The 6,802-nt window shown below is 31.6% G+C and overlaps 1 pseudogene; it reads left to right on the top strand.

Moving 5' to 3' along the window:
* The first annotated feature begins 1,541 nt into the window (after positions 1-1,541).
* Positions 1,542-3,132, top strand: LOC149531946 (protein ABIL1-like; annotated as a pseudogene).
* Positions 3,133-6,802: the final 3,670 nt, after the last annotated feature.

Genomic DNA, 6,802 nt, shown 5'->3' with positions numbered 1-6,802 from the left:
AATTGATACATTATGAGGAAAATTTATAGGCAAAAGGTAGTTACAAGTGCAAATTATTTGCAGGTAGTTAACAGTTACCAAACAATGTAATAAAAACACACCAACATTCCCACCCTTATTACATTGATCCTAAAAACATTAATTTCCCACATAGGGACCCCTCTTTTAATGGTTACATAAATTATGTCATCATAAAATATGCTAATGACATAATTTGAATGCATATTTTCAGAAAATGTTCTTTTGAAGTAGCATTCCCCAAACCAACCAAGATCCATCAAGTTGTCTTGTGACCCTTAGTAAGGTGTAGCTTTGAGTTGTGTTCTTAAATCACAAATTCAAATTATTCAACAATGATTCCTAAGAGATGCTCTAAATCTAATGCAACATTTTGAATAACATACTACATGAACCCACTCTATTATACAATTATAGAATCTGAGCCCTAAGAGTTTTAATCAAAATGTAATGAAAAACAAAAGATACCAAGAATACAGATTTTCACAATGCCTTTGCCCCCTAATTTCATCTAAATTGACATTTTCAGCAATTGTGCAAAAAATTGTGCTGAAATATTATGTGTATCCCTTAAAACCACAAAAATCTATGCAAAAATAGTTTGCATACCCCTTGAAACAATAAAAAATTGTTCAAAAACTCCATCAATTATGTCCTAAGAACATCGTAACCCTTGTTACATTTGAGCAGCACAATTTGTGGCACCAATCTCTTTGGGATGACTTCCTTTCAGTACTAAGCTGCAACATTAATGCAATCCCCTAGCCCATCTAAATCAACACAACCATTATGTAATGTCCTTTTCTATATCTACCCTAATTTTGTCTTTGAATAATAAATTCCATTGACTAAGGATTGTAGGATGGATCTAGTTATAACTGAATACCTTGATTTTGTTTTAACAAGATAACTCTTTCCAAATGAATAACTAATAATCTATGTTCTTTTCATCCATTTTCTTAACCCCTTATTTCCATATGAACTATAGCTAATTAGTATGCTATCTCCTCTATAATGAATTAGTGATATTTTGTGTTCATAACTAGTTATATTATGATTTGGTACGGCACTCTCAAAGATAATATTTAGTGCTTTTGGTCATCACCAACTCTTGAGAAAGTACAATTCAATCATAGACATCATTGCACTTAATGATGGAAGAATGTATAACAAGCTCCTATTGCATGTGAACTGCCATGTACTGTTGTCTTTCAAAAGGCCAAATATTTAAATTTGAAATACATTGTGACAAAAGTTTATAGATTATAATGCATATTGCCAACTGAAGTATCATTTCCAAGGACCCTTGCAATAGAGCTTCATGAACTCAACTGCCCTTATAACTAAATTGTTGTTTTCTTCCTACAATAAATAATTCAAAGTGTAGTAGCACATTATAGACATATATTTATTACATTTTTAGTTTCGTACATGGATTGTAGGAAAGTGAGTTATAGATATGAACCAAAAAAAAGCATTTGAAGAACTATATATAAAACATGACCACCTCTTGAATTGTTTTAATGGAGCTTTATCACAATTCTTTGTGTAGGGAATTGAACAATTTAAAAGAATATGTAGTAAAGACATTGGTGAATGTTGTTGATCATCTAGGCACTGTTGCCCACAAGCTCAATGATCTCTTCAGTCAGCAAACTTCTAAGCTCTCAAACATGGAACTTCATATGGATTGCCTTAATCAGGTACTTGCATGTGTAGTAAATAGTAGCTTACTTGGTATATTCTTAATGAAGACATGAAAATATCATTCTTGACTATTTATTTCACATTGCAACACATTGAACCAAGACACTTCAAAATTATTTGCTATGTTTGGGTTGTATTTAAGTTATTACATCAAATGACCAATATTATTTTTTATGTTTGGGTTGCATTTATGGATTACATATTCTAACCACATCTAGTATAATACTATTTTTTCAATTTTAGAGACTTCATACATGCCAAGAACATACTGATAAAGAGGGAATCAAGCAATAGCAGTTGCTAGATACTGTTCCAAGATATTACAAGCACTATGTTCTCCTAGGTGAGTCCAACATTCATCATTAATTGGCCTATTTATTACTTATTGTACAAAATTAATATATCTCACTTGATCCTTGTCTTTTTTTTAATGTGAAAGGCCCACAAATTGGATGATTTGACTGTGATGTAGATAAATTGTCCAGCATAAATTTGGACAATGAGCAGGAAAAACTTCAAGCAATGCCTTTTGGTATTACTCTATTTCTAGTGGATAAATAATGCTATCCTCTTTCCATTTGAAACAAGTTCCTTACTCTTCTTTGTAGGTGTGGTTAAAACTAGAATATTCCTTCTCCATCATAATGGGAACATTCTTATGTTCATAATTATTTTGTATAAACCTAGGGTTTTCTTGTGGATGCAATTCCAGGTACAAATGTGAATAGATCTCTCTCATGGTATTTAGCAGTAGATGCTCGAAATATCTCATATGGAAATTCAGATACTTCATTTAGGTATTTCCATGTAACATACAAGAAATAGGTTTTCGATACTTATCTTGTTTTATGCTCATTAGTTATTTCTACATTTCTTCAAATGTTATCATGAAGACAAAAAGTAACTCTTATTGTAGAAAATATTTTACATATTATCTAATGCAAAATATGATTTGTCTATTATTGGCAGCAATGAGTTCCATTCCACATCTTCTAATGTGGCATCTAAAACATTTTACTTTCCAAGTATGACTTATAGAGAAATTCCCCTTATTATCTAGATAGCAAGAAACATATTATCAAATAGTACACAATTTAAATATTGGTCTTGTCCATCGAGTTCAGTCTATGGGTTGAGAAGATTGTTCTCATATAAAATTGTTGAGTGTGAAGGGAGTTTCTCTCCTATTCATGTCATTTATGGGTCAATTTTTCAATTTCATAGCTTCTAAAGTAATCATGCCCTGTTACTTCTTGTTGGCTGGTTGTAGAAAATGAAGTTTCTATTACATATTTTGCTTCATCATCTTGTTAGTCAACAACTGGGACCCCTAGATCTATTACTCCTTCCAACTCATTTGGTGTTGGATGATGGGTAAGCTCAAAAGATCTGACAAAAATAGTGTAGTTTGTACTAGACTATTCTGATTACACCAGTGATCATTCCAAGAAGCCAAAGGAAATTAACTCTTGTCTTCCTTTCTAGCACTTGCATAGTCTTTATGAATATAGCCAAAGTGAGCTCTTCAACAATTACATTGCTTGATAGCAATACATTGCTTCTATAATCCTTTGTATTCAATGTTGAAGAATAAATATATTTTCAATAATCTCTTTTTTTATTAAAGATGGTTGTTTTGTGGTGCATGCTGACTACAATTGTTATCCCTTAGTAGCAATCCCTATCAGTTAGCAAATGGGATGTGACAAATCCTCCCTTCGCAAAATTTTTCTTATTCTCAGTAACAATCCATATTAGTTAGCAAAAAGTTTTTATTTGAGCATTTGGTAAGGGGGTTTAGTGGGTTTGGCAAGTTTGGAATGGTACTAACCCCTGCTCAAAAATTTACAATTAAGCTTCCTTCTATCTGTAATGTTCTGCACATATCTATATTTTTCCTACGGCTCTAAAGCTGCAACTTTCATTCGAGTAGCTCGTCCATTCTATCTTGGCTCCTCAAAATTTGCATCACTATATATTGAAAAAGATTTGCCCTCTTTACTTTCATCAAATTTTTCTCCATGATTCACCGGCTGCAAGAATGTTAGCTTTTAGTTTTATGCCACTAAAGTGACCTATCTATATAGACATAGATAATAATCAAGAAATATTATAACAATTAATATTTTTATGTTTTAATATTTATTCACAAACATATACAACTTGAAATCTAACCATCTGATATAACTAATAAATATGAACATACTTGTCTAATGCAAATGCTTGAATCTTGAATACTTCTTGTGTTTCTATCCCCATGGTGGCCTATTATTTGGCTTCTTGAGAATTAGACTAAAGTATTGCAATCTACAATTGTGACATATAGATAATCCTACTGAAGTTCCAGTCTTTGATTTTCATGTTCTAAAGAATCCAATCCCCAAGGAATTGTCTTAGTAGCCCATAGATTTATACCTCCAAGCATTCAGAACTACTGAAAGCACTATTGCATTTCTCTAAGAGAAACAAACCTTTTGTTTTCAATTCCATAAGATGATTTCTCTACCTTAGGTGTTATTTAATCATCCCATCTATCGGCAATTCCCAAACATAGGAAACCCATCGCACAAATAGTGGCACTAACTGATCACTAATTTCCTCAAGTATACACAACCAACTAAATAAGAACTTCTAGAGTTGTTGGTAACTAAACTCTCTCAACGATGGGGATTGACAGACTAGAACTAAATCAACCTCTACCAAAATGAAGGCATGGTAACTTACCTCAACCCATTTGAAAGACAAAAATAACTAGAGTCACCTTATCCTATTTTGCAACACTTCCTACTATCCAGTCTTATACTTATACCAATAGAAATCTAATTTTGCTATAGATCAAATGGTACATTACATTATCCTCACTAGTGGTTGTGAGAGTTTGTTGAAAACTAGATCATATATATTGTGCACAAGATGATTCAAATCATTAAAACCTTAGACAAGAAAGCTGCTACTTCTAGGAAGTGAAGTTTTGCACGAGGCTTATATCGTACATTGGAAATATTCAGATCTTTCATCATCTTGTCTAGTTGATTTAGTTCAGCAGGATCCACCATATATTTGTATTGATTTAGATAGTGGATAGCTTTGACATCTTCCTTATGAATGAGAAGCATTCCATCTCGAGCTAGCATCATAAACTAAGCCATAGAAATCTCTAAACATGTATGAGTTTACTTGTAAGCCCAGTAAGTCCTCTGGAGTACTTGGCCAGGGAGAACTTATATGCACATGTACATGCTTATAATTTTAGAAAGGCTTTATAGCATAAGCTATAGTAACTACTTGTGATATTGTTGTTTTAAACCTTACCTTTTAGGAAGGACTTGTAGTTCCATGCTTTGTTGACTGCCTTTTATTTTTGCACTATATATCATCTATTAAATATCCACTCCACTTACATTGTTTTAATAATTTGTTTCTCTCTTAGATGAAGGATTGGTAGCTTCACTAATATTTCTTTCCAGTTATGTCAGTTATGCAATCTAAAATATGAAATAGTGAGCAAGAAGAATGGATTGAATAAAATTGACAAGGTGATAAAAAAACAAGACCTTCAATATATGAACACAACCTTGCTATTTTCCATGGCATTGAAGAATTGCATGAATAAGGCCAAGTTTCAATTGCAAATTATTATTTGCCTAGCAACATTTAATTAAAACCCTATTAAGATGAAGACAACAACTTACATTTCAATTGAAGAAATCACAAGTGTTAACCAAATGAATAGGGCATCATTGTATGATATGCACACAGTGGATTTTTTTGAAAGGGATTTGGAGCTTCTTAAAAAAGTACAACTGTAAGGTACAAAGTGAAACTTTGTAGCTTTTTCTAGCATCATCCCTATCTTAATCCTATATCCAAATAATGGAGCACATTATGTCTTTGTGAAAAAATGGGAGATCTAGTAATTTTCAAAAGGTAAGAGGATTGATGAAAGATAGAGGAATAAAGAGCTACCTAGATGCAGTTGGATTGAAGGAAATGATGGGATGTCATATCTTTTTTGGTCTAAACTTGTTGTGATACAAGACAAATGGCAACATATCTAAGGGTTTCACTTTGGCTTTATTAAATCATTTTGCTGAGCTTACTGCACTAAACTAAGGATATTCAAATGAACTCAAAATCTTTTTTGTTGTCATGTGTCCAAATGGAATGTATTTTATATATATATATATATATATATATATATATATATATATATATATATATATATATATATATATATATATATATATATATATATATATATATATATATATATATATATATATATATATATATATATATATATATATATATATATATATATATATATATATATATATATATATATATATATATATAGTTTTCTTTTAGTGCTTGAGATTGTCTCCACTAGTACATACATTTGGTAAACAATTATTTTCTGCATTCGTATGCTAATCAATTGAAATTGTAGAAGCTATTGTGAACTTGAGAATATTTGATTGAGCTTAGTCTTTATTGTAGTCATATCATTCTAGGCTAGAAGAAGTATCCAACAACCTATTTCCTCCTAGGGCTATACATGTAATAGTTAAAGAGGATGCGATGCTACCCCTAATTGCCAAACATTGAAGAATTGCCTAGTTCATTGCCCTTAAATTATATATATATATAGTTTTCTTTTAGTGCTTGAGATTGTCTCCACTAGTACATACATTTGGTAAACAATTATTTTCTGCATTCGTATGCTAATCAATTGAAATTGTAGAAGCTATTGTGAACTTGAGAATATTTGATTGAGCTTAGTCTTTATTGTAGTCATATCATTCTAGGCTAGAAGAAGTATCCAACAACCTATTTCCTCCTAGGGCTATACATGTAATAGTTAAAGAGGATGCGATGCTACCCCTAATTGCCAAACATTGAAGAATTGCCTAGTTCATTGCCCTTAAATAAACAATGTTGACCAAGTTGAGATTAGAAACCTTATTCAACATGCTTTCACTTATTTTCTCTACTTTGACTTCTACATCAACACTCACATAGGGGATAGGAGCCCACAACAAAGATGAAGATTGTTGGTTTGTGGTGCAAGTTAATC

The sequence above is a fragment of the Cupressus sempervirens genome, chromosome 11, assembly GCF_028749045.1.
Source record: "Cupressus sempervirens isolate cs-2001-9-10 chromosome 11, ASM2874904v1, whole genome shotgun sequence".
Classification (NCBI taxonomy): domain Eukaryota; kingdom Viridiplantae; phylum Streptophyta; class Pinopsida; order Cupressales; family Cupressaceae; genus Cupressus; species Cupressus sempervirens.
The sequence above is the reverse complement of the archived record's forward strand: the minus strand, read 5'-3'. Positions and strand labels throughout refer to the sequence as shown.